We start from the raw sequence: 16,445 nt of genomic DNA, 5'->3' as shown, positions 1-16,445 counted from the left end.
TTTGAACTTAACAATGTCCAGGTTTTGTGTTCTCTTGTTTTGTTTTCACATTCTTACCTTGGGTTCCTAGGTTATTAGGGCTGAAAGCTTATTTGATGTTGTTGTAGAGGTGTAGAATTAAGAAAGAACCCCCGGGGCTGGCGCTGTGGCATAGCAGGTTAAAGCCCCAGCCTGCAGTGCCAGCATCCCATATGGGCACTAGTTTGAGTCTGGTTGCTCCATTTCCAATCCAGCTCTCTGTTATGGCCTGAGAAAGTAGTAGAAGATGGCCCAAGTCCTTGGGCCCCAGTACCCATGTGGGAGACCTGAAAGAAGCTCCTGGCTCCTGGCTTTGGATCAGCACAGCTCTGGCCACTGCAGACATTTGGGAAGTGAACCAGTGGATGGAAGACCTCTCTCTCTGACTCTACCTCTCTCTGTAACTCTGTCTTTCAAATGAACTAGAAAGAAAGAAAGAAAGAAAGAAAGAAAGAAAGAAAGAAAGAAAGAAAGAAAGAATCTAAAACGCATACAAAATGCAAGAAACAAATTCATTATCCCCAAATATTTTCTTGTCACACTAATCAAGAATATAAGAAACCCTAAACCAGGTCATGGCTTGGAGAAAATTTGTTTTGAAGACAAATACCAACTGGAAACAACTGAAATAGTCATTTTTGGGTCTGGCATAGTGACTCAAAAGGGTAAGTTGCTGCCTGAAAGGCCAGTCCCATATGAGCGCTAGTTCAAGTCCCAGCTGTTCCATTCTGGCCCACTGCCCTGCAAATGCACCTGAGAAAGCAGTGGGACATGGTCTGAGTGCTTGGTCTCCAGCCACCCACATGGGAGACTCAAATAGAGTTCTAGAATCCTGGCTTCAGATTGGCCCAGCCCAGACCTTCGTGGCTATTTGAGGAATAACCAGCAAATAGAAGATTTCTCTCTCTCTCTCTGCCATTCTGCCTTTCAAATAACTGAAGAATTATATATATATGTGTGTGTGTGTGTGTGTGTATAAAATATATGGCAAACTTTGCCCCCAAATTATAAAAAACTTAAGAATCATTTGTATATTTGAAATTTTAATTGTAAAGCAGCATAAGGTGCAGCCACATGTAATTAAAAAGTGATTTTTAAATTTGAAAATTAAAATTTTACATCTTTCAAGTTATTATGAACAGATTTTTTCCTGATCATATATTCGAGTGCAGTATATTATAGTAGTTTTTTAAAAATCCTAACATGAATAATTTTAATTTGATTCATTCCAGTGACAGAATTATCTTGAGAAAAAAATCAGGATATGGATTTATTGGAAGAGGAATTTGGTTTTGTATCTAGAAGGCTGTAGATGTAATGACTTCTTTCCAATAATGAAATAATTATAAAGACTCATAGTTAAAAGAGAGTTTCCTCATTTAATCATTTATTCTCTCTTTCAGTTTATTCCACAAACTATTTTTTAAAGATTTATTTGAAAGTGGGGGGACAGAGCGAGTGAGCGCTACCATCTGCTGGTTCACTCCCCAAAAGGCCGCAAGATCTGGGCTGTGTAATGCTTCAGCCAGGATCCTGGAAATTCACCTGATGCCTCCTACATGAGTGGCTGGGGCCCAAGTACTAGAGATAGCTTTCTACTTTCCTAGGCACACTAGCAGGGAGCAAGGAGCTGGATCAGAAGTGGAACAGGTGGACTCAAACCATCACTCTACTATGAGATATCCTAGAATTACAAGTGGCAGCCCAACCCAGTGCACCACAATGCCAGCCCCAATTCCCTAAACTATTGAAGGCCCTTTGTAAGTTGTACTTACATGTACACCTTTAATTTTTATAAACATTTAAAATGAGTAAAGAGCTAATTAAATAAATATATAATGGAAGGATCTAAAAATTTCTTGCTAAGTATAACATATCACAAATATTATTTGAAAGGTCAATAGATACTTTAAAACTGTTAGATCAAGTACAGAGCAATTAATTCATCAAATACAATTATATATATTTAGCAAGTGATACATTACTTCTGTCATTACATTAAAATTCACATTTCATTGTGAGAAACAAATTTTGAAAGTGACAAGTTACTATATAGCATATAGAATATGAATTGATATTTATTTGAATCATAATAAAATAAAGATTTGCAATAAGGAAAAATGCATTGTCTTGACTTTTAAAATACTATTATAAATAGTGTTAATTCCGTATACTCAATAACTATTAATTGTGTAGCTGATATTTTCCAGGATGTGTTGAACAAAGGATGAGTTACAAAGAAGAAAATGGCGTAGTCTCTGTTCTCTAAATTTTAGTCTAGTGTGAGGTTCACATAAGAACAATTATTAAGGGGCCAGCACTATGGCATAGTGGTAAAGTATCCGCCTGCAGTGCCAGCATTCCATATGGCTGCTGGTTCAAGTTCCGGCTGCTCCACTTCTGATCTAGCTCTATGCTATGTCCTGGGAAAACAGTAGAAGATGGCCCAAATCTTTGGGCCCTTGCACCCATACAGGAGACCCAGAAGAAGTTCCTGGCTCCTGGCTTCTGATCTGGCTGGCTCCAGTAATTGCTGCCATCTGGGGAGTGAATCAGGGAATGGAAGGCCCCCCTCTCTCTCTCTCTGCCTCTGCCTCTCAGTAACTCTCCCTTTCAAATAAATGAATAAATCTTTGAAAAAAAAAAAGAACAATTATTTAAAAAAAAGTAAAAATGACAAAACAGAGTTTTTTAAGATCATAATGTATTTCTTGAAGAGGCATGCAATTCAGGTTAAATTGAGAGGAGAAAGGTGAGAAAATCTTTTCAAATGGAGACAGCATTGAGGAAAAAAGTGAAGCCAGTTCACCATCCTAGGCAGTGAAGAAAGGGATTGATATAAATAACCATAGCCTAAAATGTGAATGAACATCAAATTAGAAATAAGGCTGAAAAGTGCAGGTAAAAATCAAAATACAAAATTTGGTTTACTGGGCTGGTGCTGTGACTCACTTGGTTAATCCTCCACCTGCATATGGGCACCGGGTTCTAGTCCTGGTTGCTCCTCTTCTAGTCCAGCTCTCTGCTGTGGCCCGGGAGGACAGTGGAGGGTGACCCAAGTGCTCGGACCCCTGCAACCGCATGGGAGACCAGGAAGAAGCACCTGGCTCCTGGCTTCGGATAGGCTCAGCGCTGGCTTTGGTGGCCATTTGGGGAGTGAACCAACAGAAGGAAGACCTTTCTCTCTGTCTCTCTGTCTCTCTCTCTCACTGCCTATAACTCTACCTGCCAAATAAAAAAATTAAAAAAAAATTCGTTTATTGTTAACTGAAAAGTTAGAACTATTTTGAAGGCCTTTTTATGAATTTTAAGCATGACTGTACCATACAATAATTGTGTTTTAATCTATGTTATTTTATTTTTTAAAGATTAGAGCATCAGCAAATAAAAGGATATAATATTTTCTTTAATTTTTATGTATTTACCTCATGTATTTGAAAGGCAGACACACACACGCACACACTCACAAAGATTTTCTATCCACTCATTCACTCCCCAAATTCCTACAACAGCAGGGTTGGGTGGAGCCAAAGTCAGGAGCCAGGAATTCAATTCCATTCTCCCATGTGAGTAGTAGAGACTCAACTACTTGAGCCATTCTCTGCTTCTTTCCAGGGTGTGCATTAGTAGGAAGCTGGAATCATAAGTGGAGCCAGGGCTCAAACTCAGGAATGTCACTATGGGATAAGGTCATCCCAAACAGAGTCTCAAATGCCCTGCCCAACACTCACCCCAACCTATTTTTTTTTTTTTAATGGAGCATCATCTAGAAAATATCAGGAGTGAATTTATAATCCAGTGTCTAAATCAGGAATATGACAGGATCCTTAAGAATTTAGTAAAGCCATATAGCAAGATACGTTTTACTTTAATATCTCTTTCAGTAGGCAGATAGTGTTTTTCTTTGTATGTCATCATGGCATTAACATATGCGTTGGAATGTGAACATCTTTAAAGGACCTAATGAGGTTCACATCTCAATCTCGGTGGAGTCTTTGAAACTTGTGAAGCTGTTATCATCTTATCTAGTGAAGGATGACTTTCTTTTGTAATTCTACATAATGACTATAGAAAGAAGAGATTTACTGAGTAGCCAAGAGAGACACCAAGTTGAAAAAAGCAGGCTTGTAAGTAGAACATGAGCAAAATGAAGATGGACAAGTCTTGAAGAAGTTCAGCTGTGATGAAAGAGAAAGATGGTGACCAGCTATAGGAGGTAGACATAAGAGATATTCCAAAATAGTACAACACTGGTTGAAGGCAGCCAAAAAAAAAAAAAAAGAAGAAGAAGAATTGAAGTTACAAGGAAGAAGAAGAATTCTTGATGAGTATAGGTTTAGTGAATGTTGACAGTTAAATTGAAATGAAATGGTGCTGGAGATTTTCCAGACTGTCATGATGGGAAGAGAATGGAGCCAGAACACAGGATACGTGTAAGAGTGTAATTGGATTGATGTTCCATAGACCTTAATCTAGACAAGGGAATAAAAATACAAAATACATATTCTATGACCACTTGCTTGGGCTTATATTAACCTAGAACCGACTCACTGAAGGCTATCTGTCCTATTTTTCATTCACTTACAATTCATTTATATGTTCTTTTGAATTCCAAGTGAATAGTAAGTGAATGAAAAATAGGACAGATAGCCTTCGGTGAGTCAGTTCTAGGTTAACATAAGCCCAATCAAGTGGGCTTATAGAATATGTGGTTGAAGTGAATTATAAGAGCAGATTTGTTGGAAATAACAATATCAAGAAATAAAGAAATTAGATTATTTTGCTATTTCTTCTGAATAGTTCAAGTACCAAAATAACAAGATTTCTGGTGTTAGTAAAATGGTGCCATCTTCCTAAGCCCAGCCTGGCTCACTAGAAGTCAGGTGACCAAATAGCCCAATCACAAGCGTCAGCTCCACCCCTACCCTAACAGGATTTGCTGCTCCCACTTCCTTCCCTCTGCAACACTATATAAGACCTGTTCTCCCAGAACAGGCTGCTGCTCTCTCTATGCACAGGGAGTCAGCCTGTTGGGTTTCTTCCATTCAACAATAAACCTTCTCCCTTACTCCGGTGTCTGGCGTGTTTTGTGGTGGCCTTTCCTTTCATCTGGTAATGAAAAACAGAATAATTCATTTGACAGGGTATCCACTAAGAAGAGGAATGTGGAGAATGTCCACAGAGGATGGTAATAAGCAGAAGTGCTCTGTGGCTCAATGGGGCATGAGCATTCACAGGACAGAGGAATAATGGTATGGAATTGGCAATGGATACCGGTCCCTTCTCTCACTTAAAGATGAAAGAAATACATGACCACTAAACAAACCATCAGTATTCATACTTGATATTTGAATCTGGTCCTAAGAAGAGCGAGCAGATTTGATAATTTCTCTTACTAAGACATATTCCCTATTCTTTTTCTGCTTTTGCCTTCCTCATTCACACTGTATAAAGGGTCCAGGTACCTCTAACTGTACATAAGTACTCCAAAACACTGGCCGAAAGCACAGCAATTATTTCTTTGCTCCTGTTGATCATGCAAACGGGTTCAGTGGAGATAGTTCATTTCTACGCATCTGGGCATAGCTGGAACAACTTGAAGGTTGGGCAGCAGGATCTACCAAAGCTTTGCCTATGTTTGGAAGTTGACAGTTGGCTGTCAGTTGAGAATCTAACTGGATCTGTCTGCCAGAACTTGCACATGGGCTCCTTCAGTTGGGCACAGGCTTTCTGAGAACACAGAGCTAGGTCACCAGGGCAAGCAATTCGGAAAAGAGAAAGTCAGGGGCCTGGGAGTCACTGAGAATTATGTCTGAGATGGCTACAAAGTACTATCCAAGTTCAATGAAGGGGAAGATGAAGTCCCCCTTGCGCCAGAGGTGTTACAAGGTTCTGAAAGAGCATAAGACAATCTGCCACATACAAGATTTTTATTTCATTTAAACCACATGGAAAACATAGTTGTGCTTGTGTTGTTTCCACTAAATCAGTTAAGCAATTTCTAGCATACCAGGAACATAACGAGCCAAGTGTCTACTGACTAGATTTCTTGATGCGTTGGTTTAAAAATAATCTAATGTATGATGCATAGCTCTCCATTTGATTCTAAAAATATTGCAAAATATATGTAAGACAAGAGAATTAATTAAACAAGAAAAAGAAATATTTTGACTGGAAATCTTCTCAGTTGGGAAGCAGAAACAGTAAAAACAAACAAATATCCAAAAGAGCAAACTGCTTCAGGCACTCCTGATTTAACCATAAAGATAATTCCTACTTACGTCTGCATAAATTGATACATTGTTTCTCAAAACATTTGTAATTCCAAAGACTTGAAAAGTGAAATTATCATTTTGAATTCTGCAAATTTAGATGTATTACATTTCAGAGATTCTTTAAAAACCCCTAACCAAAACATTAAAAGAAATAAAAGCAGTGGACATTAAGGTTCCTTGAGAAATCTCCTCTATAATTTTCTATCACAAAGCTCTTTATTTGAAGGACACTAAGGCTTAATCCTGATTATAGAACTGTTTGTCACAAGATTACATTCTTAACCTTGTAACTAAAACAGATTAAATTGTATGAGATTTCCTCGTGCTCTAGCCAGTGGCAGAGGACTGGATTTATGATGCACTGTTTTCTCTTCTTTTTATAAGCTTTGTCACAGGGATTAGGTTTCAGACTTTTATGGCCTCATATGTCTCCAGAAAGATAACACTGAACTGTAGAACTCCGACCTTTTCCATGTTCTGTTATTTCACCGACTCCTCATTCTGATTCTTCCCTGAACAGTGGACTTCGGCAGCCAATGACAAGAGAGGAAAAGGCACAGTGACGCCATGTATAACTGACAGTGACCAACGCCTGGGCCTGTGTTTCCCAACACCTTTGACTTCTCAGTTTGCTTTATTAGTCTTTAAATACAATCCCCAGAATACAAACAAAACAAAACAAAACTCTTAAGTAATTCATGAAGAAATTGATGCTTTGAGGAGCCAAAGTCACCGAACTATTTGCCCTTAAATAATCACTTACTTTAACCTATGAGTCACATACAGAAACAGTATAATTCTTTCTCAGTACCCACATGTGACATAAACTATTAGCTATTACTTAAGCCAATAGGTACCAAAAACCACACACACACACACAAACAAACACACATATACCATATGCCAGGCCATATGGATACACAAATGAAAAGCTATAATTCTGCTCTCACGATGTATTTGATATTACACTATCTGAAGATTAAAAACAACAAAATTGCTTGTTTCAGCAGCCTTTTGTCAGGATTCTGATACCAATATAAAATCGCAGATTCCAAGAGTTGGAAGGTCAAGCACTTTGTGTGACAGCTCCATACTATAGGTGCAGTAGAGAACCACCTGCTTTTGCTGTTTCAGGTTTTCACCTGCACAGTGTTTGGTGGTGCTCATGAATTCTTTTATGCATTGCTGCGAAATTGCACCGCTGCTCCATAGATACTTATCCATGGTCTTGAATGCCTTTTTTGGAAAAGCCTTAGACTGAACAGCTGCATTCCAGGTGAGTATTTGGGCAAAAGCCAATATACCTAACGCTGCATTCTAAATTGTTAAAACACTGGTAATCTAGCTATTATGACACACATGATTTAAACATTTCGTGCTGAGAAGAAAGACGATTTGAAAGTAAATTACTCTGATATCCTTATATTTTGAAAAACAATTCAAGAAAGTGATTTAAAACACATTAAGTAATTAGGAAGTATGACATGGTCTTGTCCCGTATGATACAATGGCTTATGTAAATCACATTTATTTCAGATTTCATCTAATGAGTACATGGCTGCAAAGTAGAAGAAAAGGTGCTTTTAATTTCTATTTTTTTAAAAGATAGACACAGATAAGCTTCTTTCTCATCTTCTGGTTCACTCCCCCAGATACTCACAATGGCCAGGTTTTGGCTAGGACCAAAGCCAGGAATCATGAGTGCAATCCATGTCTCCCACATAGGCAGTGGGAGTCAATAACACAAGACACCACCGCTGCCTCCCAGAGACTGCATCAGCAGGAGCCACAGCCACACAGCAAACTAAAGTGCTTTGGGACCTGACAACCTTAACCACTGAGCTAGACTCTTGCCTCTCTATGGGTTTACTTGAGCCAAAACGCATAAATCAAAAAATTCAAAGGGAAAAATATGGTTTAAAAATTCAAATGTAGGAAAGCAGTGGAGGATGGCCCAGGTGCACGGGAGATGAGGAGGGGGCACCTGGCTCCTGGCTTTGGATCAGCGCGGCCTTGGTGGCCATTTGGGGAGTGAGTGAACCAATGGGAGGAGGACCTTTCTCTCTCTCTCTCTCTCACTGTCTGTAACTCTACTTGTCAAAATAAATAAATAAAAATTAAAAAAAAAAGAAAATAAAAATTCAAATGTAAACCAAAATATTTAATATTTCATTTGTTCTTCCATAACCATAAAGAAGAAAACGAATAAAAGAAACAATATGAGTAAAATATGTGAAGACATGAATGACTCTTTCTGAAGCAGAAAGGAAATATTGCTAGGGTTTCCAATTCTGCATCAAAATGAAAAATTTAATGCTAAATGCATAAAATCTTCATATTTCACAAATTTTCTTTTGTATGCTTATTAATTAATACTAATAAGGTTTTTCTTTAAAATAAGAAAAGCAAGAATATTTTAATGACAAAGATCAACAACTACCCAGTCACTTGAATGGCATTTTATGAAATAGGTCTTTTTTCATATAAGGTCTGTTACATTTCAAATTTCCCATGTCAAAAGTTATAAGAAAGAGAACATGTATGATTCATTCTAATGTAAATTTATGCTTCATTCTGATATAAACTTGTGCTTAAGAGAACTATTTCTTTTTCTCTATTGTATTTTCTGTAATCGATGTGTTGCAGTTCTATATTTTCTCTTTTATGTTAGTATCAAATACATTTGTTTATAAATTAGTAAATACTTTAAGGCTCAACTCCAAATATATTAACAGACATTAATGTATTATTTTATTCTACTTTTTTAATCTCCTAATCTCATGCTCCTATATCTTGTCTGGAAACTATTTAAAGACATTAGTCAAGCATAATAATTTTCCTCTTAGTCTTTTCATTATGATTACTAAGAAAATAATTAGATCTTTTTTCATATATTACTGAGTTCAACATAAAAGTGGGAAAATTCATGAAGTAATTATGAAAGCATCATGGTTATATTCATCTGATATATTCTTTTTTTTAAAGATTGTATTTATTTATTTGAGAGGTAGAGTTGACAGACAGTGAGAGAGAGAGAGACTGAGATAAAGGTCTTCCTTCCATTGGTTCACTCCCCAAATGGCCGCAGTGGCCAGAGCTGCACCAATCCGAAGCCAGGAGCCAGGTGCTTCTTCCTAGTCTCCCACGTGGGTGCGGGGGCCCAAGCACCTGGGCCATCTTCTACTGTTTTCCCAGGCTATAGCAGAGAGCTGAATTGGAAGAGGAGCAGCCGGGACTAGAACCAGTGCCCATATGGGACATAGTCTTCCTATGTCTTAAATACAGACACCTGTCTGTAAAATACTCTAAAAGCATAAAGCCATGTTTCTCCAGTACCACATATCATACTTGATATTCATTGTTTGCTTAATCAATGTATCTTTAATTATTCAGTTGCTGAACAAGAGAAAGTTGTCAGCCTAATATGTTCAATGTTGTATATTTAGGGTCTAGCATCATGTCTTTTTCAACAAATATGTCCTTAAAAATGAATCAGCAATTGAATAAATAAGAAAGACCACTACGAGTCTCATCAAATATTAGAATCTCTGCCATCTGGATAAAAAATAAGTTAGACAACTGTCATGTCATAAAACAATCAGAATCTGCCAGCATAGTGGCACAGCAAATTAAACCACTGCCTGCAATGCTGGCATCCCAAGTCTGAGCACCAGTTTGAGGCAAGACTGCCCCATTCCTTATCCAGCTGGGAAAGCAGCAGAAGACAACCCAAGTACTTGGGCCCCTGCCACTTACATGTGAGACCCAGTTGGAGTTATGGGCCCCTGGCTTCAACCTGGCCTGCCCTGGTTGTTGCAGCCATTGGGAAGCAAACTAGTGCATGGAAGTTCTCTTTCTCTGTCCTTCCCTCTCTCTGTTACTTTTCTTCAAATAAACAAAAATAAATCTAAAAAATATCAGGATCTCTGCTACAGGGATGGAAATAAGGAAGACCACTGTCAGTCTCATAAAGCAGAAATTGCCATACTGATGAACATCTGGATCGCATGCTTAATAATTTATTAAATAAACATTCAAAACTCATTGATTGAGAATCTTTGGATTTTGAGTATTAGAGTATATGACGGCTTTAACAGAATGATCATTGAAACATTTAATCATTGCAGCAAGCTATTGCTAATATAGAAAGTCTTCTAAGTGGTTTATATTTCTATATTTTTTGTATCTCTTAGGGAATCTTTAAATCATAAGAAATTAAGTTTGATTTAATTGCTTTTTGAAAGGGTTCTTGAGAATTTTTTTTTAATTTCACGAACCCATTCAGCAAATAATTCCTGAATTCCATAAAAATGGCCATTTATTTTTTTAACTTTTATTTAATGAATATAGATTTCCAAAGTACAGCTTATGGATTACAATGCCTTCCCCCCCATAACGTCCCTCCCACCCGCAACCCTCCCCTTTCCCACTCCCTCTCCCCTTCCATTCACATCAAGATTCATTTTCATTTCTCTTTATATACAGAAGATCAGTTTAGCATACCTTAAGTAAAGATTTCAACAGTTTGCTCCCACACAGAAACATAAAGTGAAAAATACTGTTTGAGTACTAGTTATAGCATTAAATCTCAATGTACAGCACACAAAGGACAAAGATCCTACATGAGGAGTAAGTGCACAGTGACTCCTGTTGTTGACTTAACAAATTGACACTCTTGTTTATGGCCTCAGTAATCACCCTAGGCTCTTGTCTTGAGTTGCCGAGGCTATGGAAGCCCCCTGAGTTCACTGACTGATAATTTTTAGACAAGGCCATGGTCAAAGTGGAAGTTCTCTCCTCCCTTCAGAGAAAGGTATTTTGCTGCTAATTTAAGAGCAGTAATGGACCCCCTCAATCTGTAACATACATATAACAAGCATAGACTGGCCCTTTAGGAAGATGAGAACACACTTCCACCCAAGATAGCTTAACCTTTAATTGTAGAACAAAATACTTTAGCTCTATACCTTGTCTCTATTGCAATACCCTCAAGTACGGACTTTACAATAAGCTATTTCCTCACTAAAATAAACTCAAAGTTGTAACAACAAAATCTCTGTGTGTAGTTTATGTATTTTATGAAGATTGTGATGCAAACTGGAAGTGTCTGCAGGCTTCGAAAATGGGTCCTGTGGTGGCTATCGTTCACCAGCAAATTTCAGAGAAGTTGGCACCAACAAGCCACCATATTTGGTCAGCTTGTAAGCCACTACCAAGAGAAGTAGATCTATATTCAGGGTAATTTTCTAAACCCTCCAAAAAGCTTCATGTCGATTTTTATTCAGATTCCTCTAGTGTTTGAAGGAAATATTCCCTTGGGAGAGGACATTAACATGACAATAAGTTTTAAGTTTAGCAATTAGTAATAGTTCCTAAATAATCCATCATGCATTTGGATATTGGCAAGTCAAGTTTTAAAGAAATATATGTATATTATTATTGTCTAACTCAGATTTACCATCCAAGAGACTCTCTAAACCATACTGTCAGACACCAGTTTTTGCAAAATAGAGAGTTTTATATGTGTGAGGCTAACACCAAAGGAGGTAGGAGCTCTCACTCCAGACTACTTCCCTCTGTACCTCAGGGAAGGGGCCCATATAGACACAGAAGCACAGTGGGCCAACATTTGGCCTACTTGGAAAGATGAAACTTGGAATGCCTGTATTCCTTCTCGGTGTATTGTTGGGGACCACCCCATGGCCTGAATTCTGCTAAACGCCTGGATTTCAGAGACTAAATTCTGCCAAATTCTGCTGAAGGCATGCTTGGCCAGATTGCCAAGATGATAGGTCAAGTTATATCAATGGCAAAGGTCAATCGACATGATGCTGAAGCAGCTAAAGAAATGCTGTGGGCTCCAGTAAACAGCAAGTGGGATGTTTGCCCCAGTTAATGATTCGTGTTCCTCAAGTTTCCTCCACGTTGTGATTTTCTCTTAATCCAAGTTTCCAAGAAACAAGTCCTTCTTGTAAGCACCAAACTCCTCATTGTTCCCTGTTTCACTATGTTTGAACTCTCTAGTCATGAAGTACTATTTTCATGAAACTGCACATTTTTTATTACTAATTGATCATGTTAATGTTGATAATAAATTACTTGGAGTAATCAGACATCCACGCCTCTGGTTCTGCCTCTACCTTTGGCAGTACACAGAGTGTCCTCTGGTTTACCCACATTAAAATCTTTATTTATTTATTATTTATTTATTTATTTATTTTTGACAGGCAGAGTGGACAGTGAGAGAGAGAGACAGAGAGAAAGGTCTTCCTTTGCCGTTGGTTCACCCTCCAATGGCTGCTGCGGCCGGAGCTATGCGGCCGGCGCACCGCGCTGATCCGATGGCAGGAGCCAGGTGCTTATCCTGGTCTCCCATGGGAGAGACCTCCACTGCACTCCCTGGCCACAGCAGAGAGCTGGCCTGGAAGAGGGGCAACTGGGACAGAATCCGGCGCCCCGACCGGGACTAGAACCTGGTGTGCCGGCGCCGCAAGGCGGAGGCTTAGCCTAGTGAGCCGCGGCGCCGGCCCACATTAAAATCTTTAATCTGAGTCTGCTTCGTTAATCTATGTGACACGATTCCTCTTTCCAGTTAACCTGACCCACTGTCCTGCTGGATGCAGCAGTGAACCAAGGTAGAAGATGGTTCCATTCCTGATTCCACATCCCACATCCCTGGGAGGCAGCAAGTAATTGTTCAAGAAGTTGGGTCCCTGATACCCCTGTGGGATTCCTGGATTGAGTTCCCTGCTCCTGATTTAGGCCTGGTCCCTTCCTGCCTGTTTTGGGCCTGTGAGGAAGGAACCAGTGAATGAGATCTCTCTTTTAGTTTGTTTACCTCTCTCTCTCTCTCTCTCTCTCTCTCTCTCTCTCTCAAATAAACAAGAAGTGAAAAAGAAGCAGAAGGTGAGGAATTTGAGACGGGACTTGGATGTTAGGGAACGCCCTGGGTATGTCTTTGTTCTTACTGTATATGTGCTGATTCTCTGGTAGTCTAGCCTTGCGATCACCACAGGCTCTGTGTCAATACCAAATATTCTCCATCTACTGACTTGATGGTGCCTGTTCCATCCCAAGTGATGAGTTGCTTTGGATGAAACAGAGAAAGGGAAAAGGGGCAGGTTAAGGGATGAGCTGGGTATGTTTAATCTGGAGGATTCTGTTGCATTAACTTTACAGTGGCATATGGGCAATGCATTGTTTACTGTCATGATAAAATGGTACTTTTTTTCCTTCCTTATTATTTACAATTTCAAATTTCATCCCACTTGTTTGGTAACATGTTTATTTTTTTTTTCCCTCTAGCGTTCTTTTTGGTTATGAGAATGTTCTGTAGTATCCCATACTTGATGTATCTACTGAACCACTTAGAGCTGAGTTTATGGCAGAAACTCAGATCTGGGCTATCAGGTCAGCCTTTGCCACACTGGCTACCATTACCCTGTCCTGGGATTGCTAAGATCTAAATCACCTTCTTTCTCAGTTTTCAAGCTGGTTAGTCAAAGCCTGCTTGATCAAAGCCTGAGGATCTGGTTTCATAAGAGGCCAAAAGTTGGAATCCATAATGTCAGGTGAGAAATACGTGTTTGGGCAGCAGAAAAGCACCACAGGTCAGTTATAAGCACATTTCATTAGAAGAAAGAGATTCACTTGCCATTTACCATCCTTATGAAAGAACATATTCTCTGACCACCCACTGACCAAAAAGAAAAAGAGCCTAAGAGACATTAATGAAGTCCAATGTGAGTGACAGTGTTGTGCACCACTCAGCAGAAGGGAAAAGGCTACAAGAACTCAGTAGTAGTCTAAGAATGGAAATATTTAAAGAACATAGAGATATCTTGCAGGAAGCTGAATATTTGAGATAATTTGGATTAAAATAAATCAACATGTTTAAATATAATTATTTTAATTAAAATACATGATGGAATGTGTGGCAGATTTAAGATATAATCCTAAGCAACAAGTCCTGGGCCAGATTTTCTTGATTTTTCTGACATTCCACATTTATTACTGCATGTTTTTTTTTTGAAAACTCTCTCAGCAATAGGAGAATTTATCATATGAGTGTAAAACAAATTGAGAAATCAGTTTGAAAAAAATCTCAAAAAAGTTAGCAAACCCTAAGCTGTGATTATAGATAATGAGTAGATGATCAAAGAATAATTACAAGATTCTGAAGAAACCACATTTAAAAATTTTCACTCTGAGGGTATGTGAAGGCATAAGCAAACAGTAAAAATGACTAGAGAAAAATTCTAGTGTAAAAACTCTGAAGAATAGTGTGAAAATACTCATAAATGGAAGCTAGAATTCAATGGAAAGTAGTCTGGAGAATACTGTTACACTTCCAAAGGGAAAAAGCCAACCCGAGTACAGAGATGATAAAATCAGAAATCTGGGCTGGCGCCGCAGCTCACTAGGCTAATCCTCTGCCTTGCGGCACCAGCACACAGGGTTCTAGTCCCGGTTGGGGCGCCGGATTCTGTCCTGGTTGCCCCTCTTCCAGGCCAGCTCTCTGCTGTGGCCCGGGAGTGCAGTGGAGGATGGCCCAAGTGCTTGGGCCCTGCACCCCATGGGAGACCAGGAGAAGCACCTGGCTCCTCGCTTCGGATCAGCACGATGCGCCGGCCGCGGCGGCCATTGGAGGGTGAACCAACGGCAAAGGAAGACCTTTCTCTCTGTCTCTCTCTCTCTCACTGTCCACTCTGCCAGAAATCTGTTCAACATTGCAAATAGGAGGTGTGGGCACCATCACCTTCAGAAAACTTAGCTATTCCAGAGAGACATTCGAGAAAAGAATTTGAAAACAAAGAGTAGGAAGTGTCAGAGAAGGTTAAAATGCACAGTATTCAAGAATTAGAGAAAAAAAGTTGCAAAAGTGTTAAAAATTCTGAAAATTCTTGTATTTTAAAGTTAGTTCATGGGTATGTAAGCACTTATTTGTGTTTCAGAAAGTATCTCTGTAGAGAGATACCAGTTTCCAACATGGAGATGCAAATCAAGAAAAGTAAACCAAAATATGGTCTGCTTCAAAAGCCAGCACCTTCACAAATCTTGTCAGAGGAAGTAGTTCTAAGCCAGGAAGACTTCACGAACATTTCCTACATTAACAACATGCCACATTTCATTATTTTTCTGTTCCTCATGAGACATGTAGGTTTGTGTACATGTGGCTTCCAAGAGGTACAGAAATAGATCCACTTTCCATTTGGAAGAAACTGTCATGTCTCTTATTGTCAAAGATGATGTGCACGATACATGAAACCATGGAAATAGAGAATCCGTCTCCTGCTGCTGAACAGGAAGCTTCTTCTAGCCACCTACTATACAAATAGCTCCTTCCAGTCATTTGCCTTCCTGTTGCATAGTAAGTTTGACAAGTTGCTATTCTGTAATAGTTGACTTTGCTAATAATCTGCTAAACTGTCTTTTGTGGCTCCCTGACCAATGTATGCAGAACCGGGTGGAGTAAAATCTTTAACTGGATTGTGCGGAGTATCTCAGACTGACTCGAGTGTTACCTAATGGTTCATTTTAATGTTAAATTATACACACCATTGCCTCTTATGATGTTACAACAGCTATCTCTATCTCTGAACAGGCAATGCATATAAACTCATGATTTTTCATACACATGTTCAAAGGGTTTGCCACATCCTTTTCCTCTGTACCTCTTGTGTTTCATCACTTAGTTTTGCCCAGATACACTCTATTTATCTTAACTTCATTAATTCCCAAATCCCTTTCTTAGCAGGGAGAGGGATTTCCCTCTCCTCCTATATCCTCACATAGACTTGTAGTGAAAAAAAATTTTTTTTCAGAAGATCAGCACCTGATGTTTGTTTTAATAACAATAGTATTTGACTAGGTAGACCTGTTTCACAGTTAAACGCTGATGCCCCAAAACTCAGACCTTCATCACACACAGCTGTTACTGACTCTACATAGGAGACACCAATCCTCACTTGGTTTGGGCTACAACTGTATTTCCAACTGTGAGGATCTTATGAGTCTCTACTTGTTCCTTTCCCTCTGATTCCACCTGTGCACTCATTTCTCTCTCTCTCTCAGAAAAACCTAGGCTTTTATCTAGAGTTCAATTCTTCAGCGTTTATACATAGATACATACCCTTAGAGATTCAGTCCTGA

Source organism: Oryctolagus cuniculus, chromosome 15 (assembly GCF_051225735.1).
Source record: "Oryctolagus cuniculus isolate XC-2025 breed Fujian yellow rabbit chromosome 15, ASM5122573v1, whole genome shotgun sequence".
NCBI lineage: Eukaryota > Metazoa > Chordata > Mammalia > Lagomorpha > Leporidae > Oryctolagus > Oryctolagus cuniculus.
Note: the sequence above shows the minus strand (reverse complement) of the source record.